At 36.2% G+C, this 27,847-nt stretch overlaps 1 long non-coding RNA gene across 2 annotated transcripts in view; it reads left to right on the top strand.

Moving 5' to 3' along the window:
* Positions 1-4,617: 4,617 nt before the first annotated feature.
* LOC126061611 (uncharacterized) overlaps positions 4,618-27,847 on the top strand; it is a 91,683-nt gene continuing 68,453 nt past the window's right edge. For both annotated transcript variants that reach the window (XR_007513849.1, XR_007513850.1), the window contains exons 1-2: positions 4,618-4,810; positions 26,253-26,383. This is a non-coding gene — a long non-coding RNA (uncharacterized LOC126061611). The remainder of the gene's footprint in view (positions 4,811-26,252; positions 26,384-27,847) is intronic.

The following is a 27,847-nucleotide window of genomic DNA, read 5'->3' as shown; positions in this document are numbered from 1 at the left end:
GAAATTACAAATAGTAAAACCTTCATGATGTGTTCTCAGAATTGCAATTTTGGCTCTTTCTCTTTCTTTTTTTCCCCCTTGACCTCATTTTGATGATTTGATATAAGTAATTCTGTAGGAAAAGACTATTACATTCACTTCTTGGGGTTCATAAGTAGAAGCTGCAAGGTTTAAGTTGAAAGAAAACAAGACAGAACCAAAATGTCAAGGTCCAGACTGACCTTACACCAGTTGCTAGCTTCCAGAAGTATGGGGCTCTGTAGAACGAAAACATAGCTAATGTGATGAAAAGTATTCACTTCAGTGGAGCTCAAATCCTTTATTGAGGCTGACTTAAGTGACTAGACAGATCTCTAATACTGGGTCAGTGTTCCTTACACTGTCCTTTGGTTCCGCTATATCTCCCTCGACCACTTTTTTTTTTAGCCCTCTCTTCCTGGTGTCACTTCATCTCTCCTACTTTTTCTAGTCTGGGGCTGGTTTTCCCTTTTTAAACCTCAAATTTCCCCATTAAGATTTAAATACAAAGACAATAGGAGACTCAAGAATATTTTTTATCAGCTCTGCAGTATCACTTCCTTGAGGAGATAAGCACAAAATTGTCTAACTCAGTGTTTCTTAACATTGGTTGCACACAAGAGTCATCGAGGGGAGATTTTTTAAAAAATACTAGAGTGTGGACCTCACCCCCTGAGGTTCTCACTTAGCTGGCGAAGAATATTGAATACACTATGGACTGCCAGAAGAACAGAAGAATGAACAAGTCAGTCTTAGAAGAAGTACAGCCAGAGTGCTCCTTGGTAGTGAGGATAGGGAGACTTTGTCTCACATATTTTGGACGTATTATCAGGAGAGACCAGTCCCTGGAGAAGTACATCATGCTTGATAAGGCAGAGGGTCAGTGGAAAAAAGGAAGGCCCTCAATGAGATGGATTGGTACAGTGGCTGCAACAATGGGCTCGAACATAGCAATGACTGTGAGGATGGTGTAGGACTGGGCAGTGTTTCATTCCGTTGTACATAGGGTCGCTATAAGGTGGAACTGACTTGATGGCCTCTAACGACAACAACACCAACAAGAACAGGGCAAGCAACGGTATTTTTTAAAAGCACTTCAGTGCAGCAAGGTTTGAAGACAAGGTTTGAAGACAGTTACGTAGCTATTTGAATGGAGAAAAGGCAAAGATGAGGGAGGAAATGAAGAAGACACGATGAGGACTAGTAATTGATATGTGTCTATTTTACTCCAAATGAAATCAGTTCTTTAAAAGATCAGGCACACCTTGAAAAAGATGTTTGACACTACTCAAAGTGTTCAAAAGGGTGTGTTATATAGAAGGCATTTCAAGGGTATTTTGAGAACCAGCAGCATTGCTAGAATGTGTGACATCTACTAACATAACTGTATTGAATGTGCATTGAGTAGGAATCCCATGTTAAGAAAGAACAATATTATAATCTTATTGATTTATACTGTTGTGTAATTAGTAAGCATTGTCCACCCCAATGTAGCATTTATATGGAAAATTTTAAAAATAAAGCCAATTCCAATTCAATACTTTTTATTCACTTTTTTTGGCAGGACTTAAAAGTTTTTATTTCTTTGTGAAAGGAATCATCTAAAAAGAACATATTTATGTTGTTGTTGTGAGTTGCTGTCAAGTCTGCTCTAACTCATGGAGACTTTGTATTACCTGGACCCGTGCCATCTTCACGATTCTTGGTATGTTTGAGTTCATTCTTTTCAGCTACAGTGTCAATCTATCTAATTGAGGGTTTTCCTCATTTTTGTTGTCCTTTTTTTTTTTCTATTTTACCAAACATGATGTCTTTTTCTACCAATTGTTCTTTCTTGAAGGAGTGTCCTGAGTGAGTGTAATGAAGTCTCACCATCCTCCCTGCTATGAAGCATTGTGGTTGTATTTCTTCCAAGACTGATTTGTTCCTTCTTCTGGAAGTCTGTGGTATGTTCAGTAGTCTTGGCCAACACCGCAATTCACATTCAACAATTCCTTTTCTGTTTTGCTTTTTTGATACTCAACTTTTGCATGCATATGGAGTGACTGAAAAGACCATGACTTGGATCAAATGCATCTTAGTCATCAAAGCAACATCTTTGTCTTTTAAAACTTTAAGGAAATCTTTTACTAAAGATTTGCCCATTGCAATGCTTTGTTTGACTTCTTGACTGCTGCTTCTACGGACATGATTTTTTTTAAAAAGTATTTTATTGTGTTTTTGATGAAAGTTTATGTGGCAAATTAGGTTCCCATTTAACAATTTCTATAAATGTTTTTTAGTGACATTGGCTACATTTTCCACAGTGTGTTAACATTCTCATTATTTTTGTTCCGATTATTCTGTTTCAATTAACACAGTTTCCCTGCCCCGACTCCCACCCCGACCTTCTCATCTTTGCTTTAGGGTAAAGGTTGACTGTTTGGTTCCATATAGGTGGTTTTTTTTAAAGGAGTATAGTACTCAAGAATGATATTGTCTATTTTATGAGCCAATCTGTTATTTAGCTGAAAGGTGACCTCTGGTAATGGCTTCAGCTCAAAGTTTAAAGGGTATCTCAGGGCAATAGTCTCAAGGTTTCCTCTAGTCTCTGCTGGTCCAGTGAATCTGCAGTTTTTTTTAAAAGTTTGAGTTTTGTTCTACAATTTTCCCCCATTCTATCTGGGACCATCTGTTGTGTCAGAATTGTCGGTAGTGGTAGGCATGCACCATTTGTTGTTCTGGTCTCAGGATAAGGAGGCTGTGGTTTGTGTAGGCCAAGACTATACTTTTTTAAAAGGGAGAAAAATGACAACTTTGATTACTATGCCTCTGAGGCTCAACCCACTGTGACTTGTCATGGAACACTCTCTCCTGGAAATTTATCTGAAATACCCAAAGTTTCACCCATTTTCTGACATACAGGTTTGCCTGATTCAATATGTGACATTTCCTAAGCTTTAGACATTGACCCAGTCTTTTTCTTCTTGGTGTTTTCCCTTAGAGTTTTTCTTCCTTTTCCGCAGTTTCAATTCTCATTGTTATTTGGATGACATTCAAACCTGTTACAGCCCCCATCATTGCTCTTAAATTCTGGTTTCTCACTTTCAATTGTTTGTTAAATCTTTCCAGAGGGAATGTATGCATGATACCATATGAGAGAAGGCAACTGATTCCTTTTCATATGGGAAGTTTAAGAAAATAAATTTTGAATTTTAACTGCCCCTCTTAATTGTTTTTGACGTAGTTGTCAGTGAAGCATCAGAGGCAGATTGCAATCCAGGAAAAAAAAAAAAAAAAAAGCCTAACCAGGACTATACATTATTCTTAAGTATATCAAATTTGTTACTTCAAAATCCTTATACTAGATTTGTATTATGAATTTTCTTTCAATATATTCAGAAGAGCCTGGACTATATTCATTGTACAAATAAACACAATGAAATAATAAAATTCTTGGATTTAAAAAAAGCATTAAGTAATCTTCTAATAAATATAAAAAAATCCTGCATAACGTTAATATTTATGTCCCCCCCCCCCACCCCCGGGGAATGTTCTGAGCTGCTGGAAAATAACCGATAATAGACATAGTACTTTAATCTTTGAACATAACATACAGAGAATTACATTTAAGAAAGTACACTGAAAGTAATCTTCTAAGTTTTTTTTCCTCCCAAAATAACAATTATTTTTCATCTAGAATAGCACTCCCCTCTTTTTTTCTTTTCCTGGCCCCAAACCCTAGCTACTGCTATATGGGAGAAAATATTTGAATTAGTTTTTAGGTTATTATTTACCTAGATACTTGTAATTGAAACAATTTAATAAGGATAATGAAATTATATTGGAAATGTGGGCATGTGTGTAATTATATCCCTAGATGCTAATATATCGAATAGCCTTTAAATAATAATAATAAAGATAAAATGAACCATTAGGAAAGGAAGGTCTTGCTTGATACTGCAGAGTTCTTAAATCTAAGCTAAAATTTTTTGAAGCCATGCCATTGCACAAAGGCATACTTGTATAAATGAAAAGTTAAGATGGATTTACTTTTATAAATAAATTGACCTTTCAGGCTTTATTTGTCTTGAAAAAGAAGCCACAACATATTTCCAACACTATTATAACCGGAGGCTGTTTTGAAGGTATGGGTACACACATGGTCGGCCTTGAAAAACTAGGCTGGTATGCCTGCTATTTTGTTCTTTGTAAGAAGATTGCTCTTCAGATAACGGAGCCGTTTTTTTGACTTGATAAACACTGACCTCCAGGATGAGGGTGTGGCCTGCACAGCCTGCCTTGGAATGTTTTCTTAAAGGGCCAAGAAAACAAGGTACTTAATTATGAAATGTCTGGTTTTGTTTACGTCACAGATGAGTAAATGCCGAAAAATTGAAAATAATCAGAAATGACTTCAACAACTTGGACCAATTTTTCTTCTTCTTCATTGGTTCAGATGGATGTGTGTTCCTCTGGCTTGTTCTTGCAATTCCTCTTTACTTTTGATATTCCTGGAATATTTCTTTGGTGACACGGTCAGATTCTTTGTCTCACGTCTCCATTCTGCTACAAGTAGAAGCACGTGATATCTGCAGCCATTTGAAAGCCAAATGGAAATGTCCCAAAAATTGTTTAGCTAGAGGAAGTATGAGATATTTTCACTTCCTCAAAGAAATGCAATAATAATGATGATGATGATCATAATAAGACAGAGAAAATATTTTGGAGTCAGAGACTGCAGAAACGAACCTACATTAAACTCGAAGAATATTGATCACAGTTGGCCACTGAGAGTCATGCCTGGCTGTAGGTGAGTATGTGTGTTCCTTTAACTTTTTTTTTTTTTTTTTTAAACTGTAGCTGGGCCCATGTGAATGAACAAGCATGCTCTTGCAAGAATTAAAGAGAGTCCCACATGGAGTCTAAAAAACCCATTGCTGTCAAGTCGATTTCAAATCATAGCGACCCTACAGGACAGAGTAGAACTGCCCCATAGGAGTGCCTTGGGAATTCAAACTGCTGACCTTTTGGTTAGCAGCTGTAGCTCTTAGCCACTATGCCACCAGGCTTTCCAAGTGGAGTCTAAGGGAAACACCAAAAAGCATACTCAGGGAAAGTGGGTAAGAAAAAAAATAAATTAAGGAGAAACTTGACTTCTGTGTCAAAAGAATAAGAATCACAAATAACTATGAGAAAAAAAGGTTATTGGTAAGTAATCAGGAATGATTTCAGCAGTTTTGTATTAACCTCAATTTGTACATGAAGAGATACTTCAACTATAAACATGCTTTGGAAACAGTTCTCTTAATTATTGTGGGTGGTGATCTAAGAACATTCTTTACGTGCAGAGCAGGAAATGTAAGCTCACGGTGGTTAGGTCTTTTCTTAAAAGTCTGGAGGAGTCTTTGCTTAAACTTCCTGATCCTACACTCTGGCTTAGACCATTTCAGAAAATCTGCTTCCCTTCCTCCAGTTATTTTCCTTTTAGTTTAAAAGAAATTGTATTTCCCATTTTCTTTTGAAATATCTTATTAACAAATGCAAAGTGTTTGATAGTAGAATAGCCATTAATTAAGTCAACTTACATTTAATTCCCATTTTGCTAAAAGGCATTTTCAAAAGTGTTTGTTCTTTCTTTTCTTACTTCCCTTTTTGAGGGTTTTTCAAGAACGAACATTTTAGTAGTGCTTTGAACATGATAACCCACCCAAAACCCATGATATGCTCCCAAAAAAGACATATGCTATGACAACTGTCCTACTGAAATGCGGTGAAATAAAGGCTGTTTAAAAGGTTGAAATCTGTGTTTTTGGATTGTTATAATCAGAATTCTGTCTCTGTGAAAATGATGTTCTAAGCAGGATTGGTGAAAACTTAACAAAATGTATATTCTGATGTGGGTAGAGCACCTCATTTGATCATTTTCCATCAGCATTTGAACATACGCAAAATTAATAACAAAAATATCTTCCCTCATTTCAATACCCCGCTTTCAGGCATCACTTCAATTTTTATCCGATTATAACTAACCGAAAGGTCATTGATTCAAATCTACCAGCCGCACTGAGGGAGAAAAGTGGCCTTGGAAACCCTCCAGGGCAGTTCTACTGTGCTCCATAGGATTGCAGTGGGTCAAAATCGACTCCACAGCAACGGGTTTGATGTGTTTTCAGGCACTACCACACCAGTGGAACAACTTCTAATCATGACCTCCATTTTGCGTTACCCTTTGGACATTTTTTTCTGTACTCAATTAGCTTGAGTTTTCTGGAACACTGTTGGAAGAGGCAATTTGCGATGGGCCCTGAGAATTCCTGTATGTTATCGCTGGGTACGTCAAGAATGCAAGGCCCTGACTGTTCTTTACCAGGGCCATTACTCCGTGAGTTTCAAGTAGGCAACCTTGAGGGACGAGATGTCTTCCACCACTCACTCCTCGCCCAGAGAGTAGGTTTGGTGAAACACACAAGCTCAGTGTTCCTCTGCTGTAACGCAACTGGCTGTGCTGTGTGCAGGCATCCGTCCTGGGCACTTTGCCCGTGATGACATGTGGGGAGGCAGTGCCAGCTTCACGCTGCCCATCTGGTTGTGATTTTTCCTGTGAGAAATCATGTTCTTGGTCTCTTACCCAGAAGTCTCATGTCTCCCGCAGCTTATTAGTTTGCATGCAGGTTAAAATCTCAGACCTTTCACAGCTCTTAACAACCGTTTAACATTATTGAGCAATCGACCTCTCTTGCTTGCCTTTTTGGTTTCCTTTGCAAGAGGTTCATTTTTTACCGTGTCATCAAATATTAGAGTTTCTTCAAGATCGAAAATAGACTCTTTTGTTACTTCATAATCTTTCCCTGGGAAATTTCAACACATTCACAGTTCTAGTCACTGTGGGGACGCTCAGATTTATTCTTTCCTCTGGAATATCAGTCTATGCAAATACTGACTTGATGTAATACTTGGGTATTTGAAGACATCACTAATTCATGATGTACGTGATCAAATTCACAGTTTTCCTCTTCAATTATTCCTTTTTACACTGAATGGCACCATCATTTATCTGCTTGCTCTGGCCAGCCCCTTCTGTATCCCTCACTCTTCATATCTAGTCTGTCTCCGAGACCAATTGGTTTTTTCTTCTCAACATCCATGGAATCTGTTTTTCTCTTCATACCTTCACTCTCCTCTTAGCTGCTGCTATCTCTTCATGGATCTCCTAGTGTGCCCCTCAGCATTCTTTCTGCTATCCCTCCAATTTATTCTCCACACTGAGGCCAGAGTGAACCATCACTTTAAGTCTCCTGTGAAATCAAGTTATCCCCCTGCCTAAAACCTTTAAATGGCTTCCCATTTTAATAAAAGTAAATATCACCAGTTTACCGATACTCATTCTCTCAGTCACAGCCCATGTAAAGCCTTCAGTAACTTCACAGTTAAATTGGGATCCTCTGTTGCCTGTTCAGATATAATCCTTTCCTTTCTTTAGAGTACTTTTATAGATGGTTGTTATGTATCCTTAGTGTGATGATTTAATTAGTGGTTGTGTCCCTCCCCAGAAAGCAAGATCTATGAAAGTAAAGACCATGTTTCAGTTAGCTCACATTGTATCCGCAGCAACTAATATAATGTTTGTCCCAAAATTCTCATTTAAATGTTTGCTGAGAGAATGAATACTCACTTTGGAGAAAGAACATGTACTTTTCCTTTAAAATTTTTATTGCACTTTAGCTAACAATTCACACAGAAGTCAAAGGAATATTTTAAAACTGTAAATCAGTCATGTCATCCCTTACTAAAAATCCTTATATTTTTCCATCACACTTAGAATAAATCCAACTTCCTTACCCTGGCTACAAAGTCCAATATGATTGTCTCCCTCCCATGAACTTTCTTATTCCTTCCCTGGCCAACTGCAATAAAGCCACATTGAACTTTTTTTTGTCCTTAAACATTTTTCCCTTGTTTCCACCCATAACCCCATGTGCCAACAAATATCTCCCTTAATCTTTGCATCCTTGGATCCTTTTGTCATTTAGATCTCATTTTAAACACCTTCTTTGCCTCCCTGTCCATCCAATCTTAACCAATGACTCAATTATTCTTTCCTCAGTACTTTTCACAATTTGGTATTTTTCCTGTTTGCTTGTGTATTTATTTATAGTCCATGTTCTATCACCCTCTCCCCCAAACACACACTTCATCCCATTAGAAATTCCTTGAATGTAAACTTACTTGTTCACTGCTGTTTTCCTAGGTTTAAGAATTGTAGACACATTGTAGTCACTCAATAAATGTTGAATAAATTAACAAAAATTGTTAATTCTTAAATCAAGGGGTTAGGTAACTAACAGCAATGGTTATGGTTTAAGAAGTCACAGCTGCTTCCTATAAGGCCAAATATGTGATCGGCGTGATTTCTAACAGAGCTCAAAACAATTTCTTATAATTTGGAGTTTTTCTCCAACAGTAGAGAATCAGTAGGTTTATGATTTTTCTGTTTGCTTCATCACTTATATTTACTTTGAGAATGAAATGTCTACACTCATTTTAGCGAAGTAAAATTGAGCTAAGAATTAAACAATGTGACAGAATGTTTGATATTCAACTTGGGGTCAGTGCAAACTTGGAGGAGTCAAAGGACCCACTAGCAACCCTCTGGTCTTAAATCATACCTTCCTTTTATACTCTCCCCTACGTTTGGATTTGGAAGCAAAAAAAAAAACGGGCTGTGCAAACACAAACATTTTACAAAATTGTTAAAAGCAGAACTTAAATATTTTAACCTCTTTATCTTTCACATGTTGGTTAGTAACTTCTTTTTCCGTTCTTTCTAGTTCTCTAAAGGTACTTTTGACAAGAGCCACTCACAGCTCATCTGCTTCTGCTTTTAAATGCATTGATATCACAACTATGAATTAAAGCTTGGAATCTATAAGACTCCAAAGCAAGAAGCAGACATATTTGGAATTAGGTTGGAACAAAAAGATTTTGTCTTTTTTAAGTGCCTTCATAAACATTAGAGGAAGAATATACTCCTCAAACCCAGCTTAGCACTCCTCCTTTTATCTACTTCCATTTGGTAAAATAAGGTGTAATTTCTTTTACACTGTTGACAACATTTCTAAGGTTTGTTTTGGCTTTTTAGGTTAACCTTAAGCAAACTTTCAAAATTTTAAAAATTATTCTCCTGGGTCTTAACTGTTGCTGTTAGCTGTCATTCAGTTGGCGCCCTATTCATGACTTACATTAGCACTCTCCTTTATTTTAATGTTATCAACCCATTGCACCTAAACCAAAAAAAAAAAAAAAACCCACAAAAAACAATTTTAACTCCCCATTTTTATCTTTCCTTGGCAGTGTGCCATGCTCCGGCACCTTTCCTTAACTTCTTTCTCCTTCTTGTCACCAAGGGCTTATTCAACCTGATCAACAGGCTCAATCTGGTTAGGAAATGTTCATTGGTTAATGTGTTACCCTTTCAAGTAATGCATTTCCATTTACAGCAAGATCTTCTGGGCTACATAGGGCCGCTATGAGTTGGAATCGACTTGACAGCACTGGGTTACTGGGTTATCCTTCACTTAAAAGTGTGACTCTGATGATCGTAAGAGTTTAAGACTTTGTGTTTTATTTTTTCATAGTCAAGTAAAAACAAAGCAGTTCATTTGAATTAGAAAAGACATATTAGAATAAAAAGCCCAACAATCACAGTCTTGTGGACAGGAAGACTATGATTTGGCAGATGTGTTAAATAGAAACTCCAACATGTTTGTAAACATGCAGCCACCTTAAGGGCCCCAGATAAGTCATGGAGACACATAACCAGGTTTGCTACTTCAGACATGTGAAATGTATTCAAAAACTTGGTGGCAAAGGACAATAAAACCAAGTCTGCTTTTTGAATATTAGTGAACCAAAAGGAAAACAAGCAAGGCCAACACCAGTTGCACGACGCAATTGTGAAGGGGAGCTGTGATCAGCTCTCTTGTGTGGTTGGCACAGCACAGCTTCATGTTCCAAGGTTAGGTGCTTTTTTAGGAGCCAGAATCCACATCGTTCTTATTCCAATGCAGCCAGGATGTGGCATCACAAAGGGAGGGCCCTTTGGAGACTCTGGCCCACCATATAAATAGAAACAGAAGTCCCTTGCTTAAAACTCGAGATCCAAGATGCTTTACTGATAGTTAAATCATTATTCCACACCCCTTCTCCTTCCTTCTTTTTAATTACACCTCAAGCATAAGTTGACATGAAATGATTATACAGGAAAATCTCCATGAGCAGCCTGGATAAATTAAGCAAGATAATGTCTATTTAGTTGCAGAGCACTTTGTGTGTCAATAGTAAGTGCTTTGTAAATGGCATCAATTACTTAAACATACTATTAGTAATAATAATGTGATCTTTTGCAGCTGTGGGTTAGACAGTGAGGTTCCATCTTTGATTTATAGAGAGAATCAGAGCCATAGTTTTGTGAAATAATGAGTGGTCTTTCAGTCAGAACTCAGTCTAGAAGATACTTTTTTCAACTGAAGCCATGGAGGTCAGTAAGACAGGGACGTAGAGTAGGTAATAGCAGAACCAAGGAGCCGTGGTGGCTCAGTGATTAAACACTTGGCTGCTAACTGAAAGGTTGATGGTTCCGGCCCACTAGCCCCTCTGCTGGTGATCTGCTTCCGTAAAGATTACAGCCTAGGAAACCATTTGGGGCAGTTCTATTCTGTCCTACAGGGCTGCTATGAGTTAGAATCTACCCAATGTAACACAACAAAAAGAACAAGAGCAGAACCACTTTGCTTTGGAGAAGAGCATGATGGATAGAGTTGACAAGTCTGGTTGGAAACAATATGGATCAGGGGTAAAGTAGGTGGTGTTTAACATATACTGGCTGACTAACGTGTACTAAAATATATTTTTTATATATATTATGGAGAGTCATTATAAAGATTGTTGTTATTGTTGTTAGGTGCCATCCAGTCGATTCCAACTCATAGCAACCTTTTGCACAACAGAGTGAAAAGCTGCCCAGTACTGCACCATCCTCACAACTGTTGTTATGATTGAGTCCATTTTTGAAGCCACTGTGTCAATCCATCTCATTGGCAGTCTTCCTCTTTTTTGGCGACCCTCTACTCTACCAAGCTTGATGTCCTTCTCCAGGGATGGGTCCATCCTGATAACATGTTCAAAGTAAAGGAGATAAAGTCTCCCCATCCTTGCTTCTAAGAAACTTACTGGCTGTACTTCTTCCAAGACAGATTTTTTCATGCTTTTGGCAGTCCACAGTATATTCAATATTCTTTGCCAACACCGTAATTCAAAAGCATCAATTCTTCAGATTTCTTTATTCACTGTCCAGCTTTCTCATGCATATGAGGATGATGAAAATACCATGGCTTGTAAAAAAAAAAACCAGGTAAATTGCACGCAGACAATACCGTAATGAGCCAAATTGTAAGAAAATTAATGATTTTGCCATGGTTATGATATTATAAGGTAAAAAGTGCTCCTCATTATTAGGCAAAGATATTGAAACTGATGGACTCTCCAGAAATTTATAGTCACCCTTGTATTTTCGAGCACTTTTTGTAAGTTATTGCCCAAATGAGTGTAATCTTAGGTTACTTTGTCAGGTAATATGGCCCCAATGCAAGGCATCAATATCAGCCAGCATATAGATTATACTTCACAGCAGTCTATGGTAGGAATAAATCAAAATTGGATTTAAAAATGTAATATCTGTGTTCTAGTGGTTTAAAATCAGATTGTATGTAAAATGGTCATGTCTACACCCTCTCCTCACTTATCTACATGGTTAGGTTCCACAGACCAGGTCATTATGAGAAATTGGTGTTATGTGAAAATAGAGGATGAACACATCAGATCACAAAATGAAGGGTGATCACATCATTACATACCCGGCAAATTACATAACTGCCAAACAACTCAGAATCATGGCCCAGACGATTTGACACATAACCTTAACCATCAAAGCCAGCATCACTCTCACCTCATGATTTGCCATTCATTATTGCCAAACGTACTTTTTTACTGCACAAAATAGTTGGGTAGTATGTTTTTAACTATTGTAGTAAATGCAAAATTTCGGATAACTAGATAGTAAGTGAGGAGAAGATTTATTTTCTGTATAATGAGACATTAGCTTACAGTATTACTATTTCAAATAACTCTGTCACCTTAACATCCACCTCCCTTGGGCTATATTTCCTACTTTGTGTTAGAAAATATCTAGGACTTTATTAGTGAATTATTTTAGGTCATGAATGGTTCTTATTCTTCCTACTTTCTACTATATGGCCTTTCTTCTCTCAGCAGAATATTCACCACATAGAATTCTTAAAAGATTTTTGCTCTCCGATGCTCCTCCTGGTTCCATCTCCTTCTCAGAATACATAGCCAGGGTATCAAAGAACATGGTAGAAACGTGCCTGCAGAGCATAAAATGTGGAAAGCTCCCTAGGTTCCTCTTCTAAAAGGAAGTTGAGTTGAAGTTTTCTTAAAAAGGGAATGGAAGAGAATTCTACACTACAAAGCAAACTTGTAGTCAGAATCTATGAAGTTTCCACAACTCATTTTCTTATTTTGTTATATTGACATTAAAAAATTCAGTAAAGCTTTTGGTTTTTTGTCTGTCTTCTCAGAGACTTCTATGTGCCTTGTGCTGGTTTGTTCATTCTTGTGGGAGAAACCGTTTTCTCTCACGTCCTACATGACATCAAAGAACGTGCTGATACTTAATAAATAATACTACTACTGGACTGGAGTCATTCTGTACAGGTGGAGATACAAATGCCTATTTGCCTTTATTTGTACCTCCTTTAAACGTCATTGCTAGAAATTTGGCTTATTAATTCAGTCTTACTCTGGAGTTCTGAGACCAGGTAGATCAAAGCTCTATATTTCCTTTCTTGAAAAGGAATATTTAGGAGATGAATACAAAATTCATAATTTGAAATCTTTCTGTTTTAGAAGATCTCATGTTATAAGTAGATGATTGGTCATGAATTTAGGAAAAATTGATGCTAGATGATTAGGGTAAAAAACAAAGTTCAGACACAAACCACTATGATAATAAAGAGAAGTAAAGGAGGAGCTATCAAGCAAAATGTTTTTGGATTATCTGTTTTGTGTATTATGAGGATTCTCCAGAGTAAACATTCTTTGTTAAGGAAATAAATTTTAACTCAACTATGAAAAACAAACAAAAACTTAGTAAAATATATAGTATTATATGCCTTGACAGGTTCTCTCGAAATAGCTGATTGGTCTTGATTGAGGGCTTTACTCATCAGTAGTGGGTTGGGTAAATGGTGTGAGTTCACTGAAGTAGTTCAAGAAGTAGATTGGGACATCGGTCAAGGACTTCATTCCACAAATATTTCTAAGCACATTTCTGTGATCTAAGTACCCCCTTTAGCTGTCCAGTTTCAGAGGTGAAGGTGGGGAATGCTGGGGGAACATTGTGTTGGTAGTGAGGAGACAAGGTGTATTGAACTGGCTGAGAGAATAAAATTTCCCTGACATTAAGCATCAGAGAAGACCATGCATCAACCTAAAGATGTGTACTTTCAGAAATTCAGAATTCTCCACTTGAATCTTGATCCTTGAAAATGCTCCATCCAACCTGTACATTTCTATTTCATGTCACCAAGTATGTACTTCGGGGCTTACACATGAACTCTGGATGATGGTAATGTCTGTGTTGTCCCTTAGAAGGGGCAAAATACAATAGAAAAAGTGACTCTGGTAAAAGAGAATGTAATAGAAAATGTTCCTTAAATTTGGAAGAATGTGTGTGTGTGTGTGGTTAGTCTAGTCTGAGTTTTAACAGTATCGCACTTAAATTTTAAGATGAACTTTTTTTTTTAATGTAATGAAAATACACATCACAAAACATAGAGGATGAACTTTTAATAAACCCTGTGATGGGTTATTTGTAATGATGACTGCAATAATTCTTCACATCTCTATACATATCCCCCATTGCAATGCAACTTACTACTTCTATCAAAAGTCACACTCTAATTTGCTGCCACTTGAATCTGGGCTGGCCTGTGATTTGCTTTGGCCAATTGGATGTGGCAAATGTGACATTGTGCAACATCTGAGTCTAGGCTTCCCTTGTCTTCTTTGAACACTTCCACCATAATATGAAAACACTCTATGTGGCTTCCTGTAGGACCAGAGCCCATGTGAAGCATAGAAAAGCTGTACCACCTGAGGCTTTCAAAACCAACTAGATGATAATCAGCAAATACCAGACATGTAGTTAGGCTATTTTAGATCACCTAGCCCCAGTTGCACCACTAGGCGACTTCTGTTGTACGGGTAATCCCAGAAGAGACCAGTAGAATAACTGCTCAGATGAACACTTAGCTAAAGTTGCATAACTGCAAACAAATAAAATAGTGGTTGTTTTAAGCCACTGCATTTTGTGGTTGGTTGTTATGCAGCACTAAATGATTGAGACACATTCCCACGATTTAGCTTATTAAATCTCATTCATTTGGTCTGTCAGACACCAACGTTTACCTCAAATTACTAGCATGCTAATGCATTAAATAGCAACCCTTGTTGAGTATTTTCTGCATGCTTGGTGTGATTCTACAGCTCTTGCTCTCTCAGGCATTATAAAAGAAAGTTACCGGAAGAGTCTTTGTCCTTACACATTAATATAGCAATATGATGCAGGGCACTTCCTTAAGAATATAAAGAATAATTTATGTTATACTCTGTATACATATATGGACATATTTGCCAAAGACCAAAGATTAGAAAGTCATAAAAAGAGGCAAAAGGATATCAGAGGAGGAACCCTGAAAGATGAGTTTGTCAGGTCATGTAGCAAGGAAAACTTGGTGAATGCCATTCTGAGTGAAAAACAGAGTCAAAGGGAATTAAAAAAAAAAAAGGGGGGTCAGGAAGGATTAGAAGTCTCAACATTACAAGTTCTTGTTAATAAGATTCCAACACAGTGTGTGTTATGTAACCTTTGTTTTATTCCCTGATGTTTGGACAATTGTTTCTACAGTAAAGTGTTGTCAACATCCCAGACAAATGTTATTTGGGAACAGGATCTACTTTTAACTTGGAAAAAATTGTCTTTTTGTTGAGTAAATCCCCTTAGCATTTACCATAATCATTAGAGAAACAGTTATGTATTTTACAGTGTTTAAAATTTTTTAACTGCCTAGATTCCCTCTCCCCCTCCCTTTATCCTACTTTCTTTCCTTCTACCATTTCTGTTTATTTTCTTTTTGTTCTGAAAGCTATTTGAAGAGCAGTAGTATATCACAATCACTCTTATTGTTAGCAAACAAACTTCTCTTTAGCAAGCAACTTAGATAGCATGTTAAGTTCATTACGTTAGCACAGGAAATGTAGGCCAAAAACAGTAATTATCACTTGCTAAAAAAAAAAAAAATTTTTTTTTTTTTTAATTAAAATCTAAAACACATCCAAAGTTGCTATTCGTAGGTTATAGGCCAGAAGGAAAGAGGTATTATTTACAAATGGAGAAATATCAGTGGAGCCACATTAATTCAACCAGGCTTCCTCTAACAGCATGGTTTACTCTTCCTTGTTCTTCTTCTCATTGAGGCCTCATTGCTAAGCACCATCACATGTGAAATGAACTGAATTCTGAGATTTTGGTGGCAGACTCAAAAAATTCTCATGATCTGTAATTTGATATTAAATGTCATGTATGTCTATATGTTTTTTTTTATGTCTATATGTTTGGGTTATGTGAAACAAACTTATTTCAGACCATATAGAGATTTTCCTGATCAAGACTTGGTCTCTTTCACGTTATAAAGGATTATGAACTACTCAGCATGTGTCATCTTTTAAAAATTTGAATAAGCAAATGTACTATGAACAAATTTAATGTTTTGTAGTTGTACAACTATTGATATATACGGTTGGGATTTTAATGATGAGGGACAATTTGCCAAACATTTATATAATAAAGGTGTTGGGAGTCAATTCTCTATGGTCTTTTGTGTTTCTCTATGTCTTGCAAGCAGAGGTACTTATTGGTTTTATCCAGACTATCTTTTCAAATATACTTGTATGGCAAAGAGTCTTGGAGTATAGAGATCATGTGTCTCTCCAGAGAAAAAATATAGATTTTACTGAAGCTTTAGAAGATAGAGATAGTGGCTCCCACTGGAGTAAAGGGCAAGCATGTTTACTGCCCATTATAAAACATTTGAGTTCTTTTCTTGTAATACAACCCACTGTGTGTGTAACTATCACCTGGTCCTTGTTATGACTGTAGGAACTGGAGCTTGGGCAACCAATGTAACAAAAAGCTAATATTCTGGCTACTTCTGTTTTCTTGAGTGGTGAAGGCATTAGTCTCTGATCTAGGCATCTTTGTGTCTTTTGATGGAATCTCTAAAACTGTGTCAGGCTAACTTGTAAGCTTGAAAATAATGTAAAACCTCAGATGCCTTCATGGTTCTTAACAGAGGTGCATTTTTATTGACAGTTAATAGTTAATATTACAGTAAGTTTAAGAAAATCTATTAGTTTAAAGAGAGAATCTTCAGCTCCTGATGTGATGATATCTTGTGAGGGTTTCTTTTTTTTCATCATTTTTTCCTCTTACTAAATGACGGAAATACTTCCTCTTCTTTCAAGTACTGGAAAAAGGAAATCCATAAGAAGTGCCAGGCACCTTGTTATAGAAAGGCTCATTTTTTAACTGTCTTTTTGAATGGTTGTGTGTATGATTAAGAATGTACAATTTGGGCCTTATTCTGAATTGTATAAAATAATTTGTTCCCTGTCAAAGAAGTTTAACCACCAGTCAAGACGTGAAGGAGAAGTTCATTTGGGTAGACTTCCTCTTTCCCAGAACCTTTAATATCATTACATTTATAACACACTCAGGCACATACATGGAAATTTTTTTTTATCTATACAAGTTAAAAATGCATAAATTTAGGTGAATGTCACCAATTATCCTCAAGCTCACATAGAACTAGATATGAAATGATTAAAAAGCATATTCTTAACCTTCTACTCCAGGGTAGGTTAAGAAGGGGAGGGCTAAATGTTGGTTGCAGTAACTCATGGTGTGCATTTTCCCACCCAACGGGATAATTTATTATTCTTCCTAACAAAAAAACCATGATTTTAGACCTCTCTGCCCTTCCTTTAGCCTGGTGAGAAAGTAATTACAGTGGCCAGAGAACAGCATGCACCAATTACAGGCACAGAGCAGGGCTGCAGCCTGTGCCTTCTGAGAGAGGCCATGCCAAAGATCATCGTAACAGGTGGCAGGCATTTATCATGGAGACTTCGAGGACAGCAAACTTCTTGAAATACTACTCACAAGAACAAGAGTGTAAGCAGCAATTAAGAATTTCCTGAGATTGGTAATGAGATTCTTGAGACAAGCTTGAAACCACTCCAGGAACCATTGCTTGGGGGCACTTAAAAGAGAAAGAGTAGAACATGGATGACTAAGAAGAGACAGTAGGGCTGGATGAGACATGGGAAGTTCTCTGAATCCAGCAGTGGGTTTTCATTACTTGCCAGCTGGGGAAATTGGAAATTAATGATAATAATAAACACTATTTATGACTCAGAGTTTGTATGTAATTATGAATTTGAAAACTACATTCATAATGAGGGTTCCATTACTTCACACTGATTTTTTTTTTTTTTTAATTGTCTTCATAATGTCTGAGGGTAAATTTTCTCTCCAGGAATTGCTATCAATAGCCATCACACTCTGTAGATGACACTGAAATGTGCAGTGCCCAGCGTGGCCAATATCGAGAAGGTAATACCTTGTTTACAAAACTTACTTATGAATATAGGAACTGCACATCGCACTGAGTTTAGAAACACATCTGCTTCAAAGTGGCTTCACTTAAGTTCCCACTACTTGAGTTATAAGCTTCAAGAGATTTCTTTATATTTTCAGCAAATACAAGAAAATCAGCAAGTTTAATTTATTTTTGCTCTCTCTCTTATTTCTCCTCCCGTTTTCTTGTTAGTGATATTATTTCTACATTTTTTAGAGCATTAAAATTTATGTACTTAAGTCCCTGGGTGGTGAAAACTGTTAATGTGCTTGGCTGCTAACCGAGAGGTTGGAGACACTTCAGAAGAAAGGCCTGGGGATCTACTTCAGGAAAATCAGCCACTGAGAACCTTAGGGCACACAGTTCTACTCTGACACACACGGGATCACCTCGATTTGGAATCGACTAGAGGCAACTGGTTTATCCCCCTTATCAATCTTTTAGTTTTAGTGCTAAAGACTTTATGCTGAAGCTTCTCCTTGATTCCGACCTAGGAATGTCATACACCCCTATGTCTATGAAGGTTTCCCTTGTTGTGGCTTTGCATATTTCCAAACAGATCAATACCTTCTTTACAAGACTTATTCTTATACAGTTAATATAATTCTTTACTCTTACTAATGTAATACTTTAGTCAACTGCATCTTAAACTAGAAGTAGCTGGTATATTTTTCTGTGTTAATTTTTTCTTTTGCTTCCACACTGACCCAATTACTCTAATTTTTTCAGTTAATTTTTCTGTTTTCCATATATATGTTTTTAATACCTGCAAATAGCCTACATAATATTTACATGATTTATTTTCTTTCATTGTTTTTAATAGCATGAGCTGGCACTTACAGAATTATATTAAATAATAGAAGTGGAGACACTGTGGATTCACATCAAACTTTTTTATCTTAATTGAATTTTTGAGAAAATAGTATTTTATTTGAGAAAGTTTCCTGTTATTACATTTTTCCGTATCATATTTAGTGACGATATAAAGAATATGGAATAACCTGGGGGAGGAGCATTATTAGAAAAATAGGAATTTATGGCCTTTGACCTATGTGCATGATTAGCTATATTAATTTGTTCATAAATAGTAACTTACTCTCGAATTCCTAGAAAAAACCCTATTTGTTCACGACATTTCCAAATACACATATTGTGTATTTCCATTAGTCCAATTAATTCTTGCTCATAGATGGCAGTGGCTCAATATATCATATTTGCTGTCATGTCTGACCAACTCTGTCAGACCCCTGAATTCTAACATATGCTACTGTATTAGAACCTCTAGTTTGGTTGCTTATGCTGAAATAGTTAATACTCTGCAGACTGATAGCCAGATCGTCCTTGGTGAGGGCAATTCTCTGTTTTAAGTTCATACCCAGGCTTCTTTTCTGCCACCAGGATTAATTTAATCATTAGCCTTCTAAGCAAGTATGGAGTGAATAGGAGAAAAGTTGGCATATTTATCTTGTTGATTTGGTTATTAAGTAAGTCACCTATTATGGTGGTCTTTTAGTCTTTTAGTGGGACACAAGAGCTGCCATCTTACTCTTGAGTGGTGGTGCTCAGGTACCTTGGGACTTGGAAGGAGTAAGATTAAAAAATGGGTGAAAAGGAGATTTGGGGAAAACTCTACAGTTTAAAGCTTTCAGAATGGCCAAGAATGCTCAAAGAAAAACAAAACAAAATGAAAAACAAACAAGTAAAAAACCGTTTCCTTCCTAGATTTATGAGTTGAAAGCATAGTTACTTTTCTTTTGACCTTTTTCCTCTCTTAGTATATGAATGTGTGTATAGTTTATATATAGCTGTGTAATTTGTTCCAAAGAGTTCTTTAGCAGCACCCTGCAGGATTTTATGTATAAAATTCTCATTAATCTACTTATATATATATGATTTCTAATTTAACTTGTTCTTTGTTTCCCAAGGCTTATCTAGAAGTGTTAATAAATTTTTAAGTGGAAAGATGATTTTTTGGCTAAATGTTACTTGTTAATTTCTAATGTTATTACATTATATTAAAAGAATGTGGCATAATTTTTTTTTCTGCAAAGAGGAATTTATTGCAATTTTGGCTTTTACATAGGACTGTGAAAAGGGTGCACATGTGTATGTGTGTGTACAAATACATTTTGTTAATGGTGCTGTCTAAATTATCTACATTCTTTTTTTTTATGTCCTTTGTTTCCTTGAACTCTAGATTTTTAGAGCTGTGTACTAAAACCTCACATTGTATGGCAATTTAAAATTTTCTTCTATCAATTGTTCATGTATTATTGCAAGTTATATTGTTAATGAATATTGGGTCATGTCAATATATATTTATAGAGGTATTCACCTTTTATTTTATTTAAAGTTTTCTTTTGGATTTGCATTCCATATCATCTGATATCAGCATTGTTGCATTAATTAATTTTGGCTGGCACTGACCTTTTATATATATATATATTTTTACCTCTCATTTTAAACCTTTCTTTGCTATTTTAAAGAAAAAGAAAGCCCATCCAAATTGGTAAGGAAGAGGTAAAATTATACCTATTCGTAGATGACATGATCTTATACACAGAAAGTTCCAAAGAATTCTCAAAAAAGCTACTGGAACCAATAGAAGATTTCAGCAAACTAGCAGGAGATTTCAGAAAACTAGCAGGATACAAGATAAACTTACAAAAATTGGTAAGATTCTTTTACACCAACAAAGAGAATTTTGAAAAGAAAATCATCAAATCAATACCAAGTACAATAGCCTCCAAGAAGATAAAGTACTTAGGTATAAATCTAACCAGGGTGTAAAAGACCTGTAGAAAGAAAAGTACAAAACACTACTGTAAGAAATCAAAAGAGACCTATGTAAGTGGAAAAACATACAAGGCTCATGAAAAGGAAGACTCAACATTGTGAAAATGTCTATTCCACCCAAAGAGATCTATAGATACAATGCAATCCCAATCCAAATTCCAAAAGCATTTTTTAACGAGATGGAGAAACAAATCACCAGCTTTATATGGAAAGACAAGAGGCCTCGGATAAGGAAAGCTTTACAGAAGAAGAAGAACAAAGTGGGAGGCCTCACACAAGTTTCAGAACCTGTTATACAGCCACAGAAGTCAAAACAGCCTGGTTCTGGTACAGCAAACACATAGACCAATGGAGATGTAAATCCATCCATCCATGAGCAGCTGATATTTGACAAAGGCTCGAAGTCTGTTAAATAAGGAAAAGACAGTCTCTTCAACAAATGGCGCTGGCGTAACTGGATATCTATATGTAAAAAAAGGAAACAATACTCATGCCTCACACCATACACAAAAACTAACTTAAAATGGTTCAAAGACCTAAATATAAAATCTACAACAATAAAGATCAGGGGAGAAAAAATAGGGACAATGCTAGAGTCCCTAATACATGGCATAAATAGAACACAAACCATAGCTAACAATACACCAACACCAGAAAAGAAACTGAAAAACTGGGAGCTTCTAAAAATCAAACACTTAAGCTCATCAAAAGATTTCACCAAAAGAGTAAAAGGGGAATGTAGAGTCTGGGAAAAAAAAATTGGCTACAACAGAGGTGATGAGGGTCTAATCTCTAAGATCTACAAGCACCTCAACACAAAAAGACAAATAATGCCATTAAAAAAAAGACAAAGAATATGAACAGACACTTCAACAAAGAAGACATTCAGATGGCTAATAGATACATGAGGAAATGCTTGTGATCATTAGCCATTATACCCATTGCCAAAGAGTCAATTCCCACTCATGGCGATCCTGTAGTACAGAGTAGAACTGCCCCACATGGTTTCCAAGGAGCTGGTGGAATTGAAGTGCTGACATTTTGGTTAGCAGCCAAACACTTAACCACTACACCACCAGTGCCCCATTAGCCATTAGAGAAATGTCAATCAAAACTACTGTGAGATACTATCGTACCCCAACATTACTGGCACAAATCAAAAAAAAAAAAATAGAAAAAACAAATGTTTGTAGAGGCTGCAGAGAGACTGGAGCTCTTATGCACTGCTGGTGGGAATGCAAAATGGTACAACCATTTTGGGAAATAATACAGCGTTTCCTTAAAAAGTTAGAAACAGAAATATCATATGATTCAGCAATCCCAGTCCTAGGAATATATCCTAGAGAAGTAAGAGCTGTCACATGAATAGACATATGCAGACCCATGTTCATTGCAGCACTATTCACTGTAGAAAAAAACAGAAACAACTTAAATGCCCATCAACAGATGAGTGGATAAACAAATTGTGGTACATACACACAATGGATTACTACACAATGATAAAGAACAATGATGAACCTGCAAAACATCGCACAACATGCATGAATCTGGAGGATGTTAAGGCGAGTGAAATGTCAGTCACAAAAGGACAAATATTGTGTGAAACCACTATTAAAAGAGCTCAAGAAAAGGTTTACACACAGAAAAAGCATTCTTTGATGGCTACAAGGATGGGCAGGGAGTGGAAATCACTAACTAGATAGTAAACAAGTGTTAACTTCAGTGAAGGGAAGGACAACACATAGTATAAGGGAAGTCAGCACAATTGGACCAAAGCAAAAGCTTAGAAATTCCCCGGACACATCCAAACACTTTGAGCATTGAAGTAGCTGGGGCTGGGACTTGGGGACCACAGCCTCAGGGGACATCTAGGTTAGTTGGCATAACAAAGTTTATAAAGAAAGTGTTCTGCATCCCACTTTGGTGAGTAGCATCTGTGGTCTTAAAAGCCTGTGAGCAGCCATCTAAAATACATCCCACCCGGATTAAGGAGAATGAAGAAGACCAAAGTCACAAAGAAAATACTAGCCCAAAGGACTAAAGGAATACATGAACCAGAGACTCCGCCAGCCTGAGATCAAAAGAACTAGATGGTGCCTGGGTACCACCAACTATCGTTCTGACAGGAATCACAACAGAGAGTGCTAGACAGAGCAGGAAAAAATATAAAACAGAATTCAAATTCACGTAAAAAGACCAGATTTACTGGTCTGACAGAGTTTGGAGAAACCCCCAAAACTATGACCCCCAGATGCCCTGCTTCCCCAGAAGTGAAACCACTCCTGGAGCCCCCTTTTCAGACAAAGGCTAGGTGGGTAAAACAAAAAATAACACGCATGAAGAATGAGCTTCTAAGTTCAATCAAATATACGAGACGGAATTGGCAGCTCCTCTCCAAAAGCAGGACAAGAAGGCAGGAAGGGACAGGGACTGGATGAGTGGATACAGGGAAGCAGTGGTAGAAAGGGGGAGTGTGCTGTCACATTTTGGGGATTGCAAGCAATGTCACAAAACAATATGTATAAATTTTTGAATGAGAAATTAACTCTAGCTGTAAACTTTCACATAAAGCACAATAAAAAAGAAAAGAAAGAAAAAGAAAAAAAAATTAACGTGAAAGTCTCTCAATAGAAAAATGTACTTCTTTCACATTTTTGTTAGCATGAATATATTTGGACTTAAATATGCAGAGTTTTTAATGTTTTCTGTTTTTCATGTTTTATTTCTCCTTTTTTGCTCCCTTTTGTTGGATTCAACCTGCTATCTAGCTTCATTTTTCATAATAAGTTTTGAAAATTTTTAATGTTTTTACTAATTGCCCTTAAAATATTATATATTTATTTTTAATAAGTGTATTAGAAAGATTTAGATTAGATTTAAGTGCTTACTGAGGATCAATCATGAACCCATCACCACATTCAGTGCTTTTAAATAGTTCTGTGTCCCCAAAGTATACCACTGGTGATATGTAAGGTAATTTTAAGTGCTATTCTGATAAATACTATTCTAATAATTTAAATGTTAATTTTACTGGAAATAGAAAAAAAATATAGAGAATAAGAATCATAATTTTATGTATATTTTTTGTACATAAAATCAAAATTTTTATTCTCTATATTGTTAAGATAATACAGAAAAAAGCTTGGAGGAAAAAATATAGATTACTGCATAGTATCTACACAGTAATATTTTTTATTTTGAAGATAAGAAGGTTTATACTCAGTGGCTATGCTAGTATCTGAACAGGATTTTTAGAAAATATCAGTAAACAGAAACAAAGAAAACTGCTGCCTTCATGGCACCTACCTCCTAGTGGAGGGATACAGACAACAGATAAAAAGCCTTGTAAGTAAATGATTTACTGATATAGTTTACTAGAAGGTGATAAGTGCTGTAGAAGAAAGAAATAGAACAGAGTGAGGGGGATTGGAGAGTGCCAGGGTTGGTGAAGGGGAGGGCAAGCCAGTTGCAAATTTTTCTCAACTTTTTATTTTGAAATTTTCAAATCAACACCAAAAAAATTAACAAAAAATAAAAATTAAAAATACAATGAAAACCCATATATTCTTCACCTAAAGTCACCAACTGTTAATTCTCTCTTCCTCCCACACACACACACACACACACACACACACAGTCGTATTTCACCTATGAAATATATTCTTTTATTGTATATTTTATTTGTTATGGGGATAACAGTTTCCTCTCTCTTCAGCATTTTTTTTTTTTTAATAATAATTAGCTCAAATTCTTGAAAAGAGTCCTAAAACTACATCCCGTGTAGTAATATCTCAAACATTCTATCACTTCCATTTATTTGTTAAAGACATTGCTTCCGCCTTCCTTCTGATCTGGACTACCTGTACTCTTGGCCTGATTCTCAGAGGTTGTCCTATCTTTCACTACCGTTCTACGAATTCTATTAATTTTCCTCCTTCTTTAGACCCTCTGTTTTCAAGGTAACTTAGAGTTATACTTCGCCTTTGATTCTTGAAACACCCAGTAGCTTCCATAGACTGTCTGGTGGAAGAATGCTTTTGAACACTTGTATATATGCAGCTTCTTTGTTCCATCACACTGCACTGCTCTGATTGATTCCACATTGTGCATACGTTATCTATGCTGCTTTTCTGAAGTTTTAGGTTCTTCACTCAATCCTCCTCTATTTTGAAACATTATAATATGCTTTGGTGTCATTCTTTTTTCATTTATTGGTCTGTTGGGGATTTTAAATCTGGAAATATCTCTTTTGGGGGAAATCTGAGGTATTTTCTTGTTTGATGTCTTTCATTACCTCTTTTCCTCCATTTTTTCTGTTTATTCTTCCAAAAATTTTATTTGGATGCTGAACCTCTTAGAATGATTCTTAATTTTAATTATCATTTCTACTTTTCTTTTTGTTGTGTTTATTTTTCTTCTCAACTTTCTCAGTGATGTCATCAAGTTTATCTTGTAACTGTTCTGTTGATTTCTTTGTTATTTTACCTTTCATTTTCTTTCTCACAAGTTTTTTTTATCCTGTACATGTTTCATGGGTATCATATTTTTTTTGTATCACTTTGAGGATATTGATCATATTAGGTTTGTATCTATTCTTTGTTTTGCCTCAATGCCCTCTTTTTTTTTTTTTTCTCTTTGCCTTGATGTCTTTTGTGTTTTTATGTTTTAAGTTAATTTACTTTTTGAAGTAATTCTAAGAGTAGGGATGATTTTAAACTCCACATACAAATGAATAAAATATCTTGACAAAATTGTCACATGTCATTTGGTAGGCAAGTGATTCAGGCAAGCTATAAACATAATCCCAGGGTCTGCTTTCTTAACTTCTACGCTTTATTATATTTACATTTTCCACACTGATAATGGAGGATTGACTATATTAGAAAAGCTGGGTGTAATTGGAGAGAAAAGTAAACACAGTTCAGTGATTATATTTTCAAAATTGTATAATGCTTATGGACTTTCAAAATTACAAGCATTAAAAAAGATACAGCTGCTACTATAATGCAGATTTCCATTATCATATAAATTATCTACGGGCCAGACCAAACAATTTCTGGTAGGCAGATAATTGGCATGACCTTCGGTTCAAAGGTTAGGTGTTTGGTATGTGCCCTCTAAAGCAAAATTACTGTGAGTGGTAAGTCTTTACCCTGTGTGTCATCCACTGACAACTGAAGTCTTCATGACAGAAAAAATAGTGTTTTGATATAGTTTAGGTGGTTGGAAATCCACCTACCTGAGGAGTATAAAATTAACCTAAATTCTGGAGCATTTAGACTGTTTTCTAAAAGCTGATTTTAGCGAATAAGGAACCGCTGAGTTTGTGCGAGTCTACATCAGATTGTCCAGGGAACACCAGTTGCACCAAGAGTTGACAGGTGATAGGGGCTATGCCAAGGAGGGCCCATGAACAGATACTTAAGGAGAAATACTTGCATAGAACCCTGGGTTAGACAAAGACTCTGCAGGACTCTGCAGCACTTTAGATATGGTGGTATGCATAGCAGTTATCCAAAAAAAGATACAAGGTACACAATTTCCCAAGTATATTTTAGGTATACTGTGCCTTTATTGTTAAAACACCAAAGGATATTCAGCCTCCTTTCAATTTTACAGGTGAAGAAATTAAAAAATTGAAAATATTAAGTGCATTGCTTGAGGCCCCACAGCTGGTTAACGGCAGAGATGTGATTTGAATGGCAGAGGTCTGGTCCAGGTTGCTTTCCTCCGGTGCCTCCTTCCCCAAAGTGAGTACTTTTTTTTTAATATCAATCATTATTTTTTTCTTTTAGGGAACTATGTCAGATCAAAAGTTCCAAAATTTTTGATGTTGGGAATTTGGTAACAGTCAGTGAAATATCAAATGACATGACAAGAATAGGTAGAAAATTATTTAAGATCTTCCTACTTAGGGCCTGCTGTATAATTTGTTGGGCCAGTATAAAATGAAAATGCAGGACCGAGGTTCAAAAAGCATGAAGAAAAAATACAAAGTACTAAAATATAAATCTCTCCAAAACATTTCATTACATACAAAATGTAATAGATGTAATAGTGATATGCGATAGCAGCATAAACTTAAAAATTACAGAAAGAATAATAGTTTCGTTTTGTAATTCACATGATACAATATATGATAACACTTTGTTAAAGTAATATCTTGGTGTTTCTGGCTTGTTTTTCTAAACTGTATTTATTCAGTCATAAGTTTAAACTTGTAGCCACTTCATTTTTAATCTACATAATTGAAAGCAACATCAATTGTAAATAGTTATCAAATAATTTTTGACAATTTGTAATTTTGAGAAGGGTCTGTCTGCAGAAGCAACTGTTGGAGGTGGATAACACTGATAAATTATTTCAAAATATAAATTTTAGCATATCTAGAACTAACTATTCTTGCATAATCATTTTTCAAAAAAAGACTTAATTCTTCATTTTCATATAAGCCTAAATTTGGTTTTAAACATAACCAAACATACAATGGGTTTAATGTTTCCTCTGACATTTTCTGTAATTTTGCAAAAAATCAAAAGTCACTACATAATTTGTATATAATTCAAAACGTCTGTTTATGTGTTCTATTGTATCTCTGATTACAAGAAAAATGGATTTTAAAACTGTCTTCCTCATTAATAATTGATTCATTTGAAGCGTCATATTAAACTAATGTTCTTTTCCGTCATATATGACAATCATTCCATTCAATCTCTATTTCTCTGCCCGTGGATACATGCTTTGCAATGCGGCAGCAGTTTTTGAAAGCAGATTCTGAGTTCTTTGAAGAATTCTATTAACCCACTGATATGCTTTACTGCGATGTCCATGTGTACAGTTTTATTTTGTAATAATTTCCTGGCAGAATTTTCTGGCTTAGCACTGCAGTTCCTGTCTCGGCACTCAGGCTGGAGAGTTAGTATTTCCGCAGACGTGGCAGGTGTGGGCTCTGGGGATGGATGGGCAAGCTGATTTCCTATTGCTGCTGCTGCTGCCATTTGTTTCTGCTGCTGCCATCACTACCAGCTTCTCCTCGAGGCTCCACGGTGCCATGGACTGCCCCTGACATGCATCCCAAACACCCTGGTCACCTGGTTGGTGTGCATGCCGCCTGGTGTGCTCACTGGCCTGAACTCTGTGTGTGTGATGGGTGCACGTCCATTGTCCTCATGTGCGTACTCCATTGTCCTATCAGAGTTCACACACAGAACACA

This window comes from Elephas maximus, chromosome 18 (genome assembly GCF_024166365.1).
Source record: "Elephas maximus indicus isolate mEleMax1 chromosome 18, mEleMax1 primary haplotype, whole genome shotgun sequence".
Classification (NCBI taxonomy): Eukaryota; Metazoa; Chordata; class Mammalia; order Proboscidea; family Elephantidae; genus Elephas; species Elephas maximus.
This window is presented reverse-complemented; position numbering and strand designations above follow the sequence as displayed.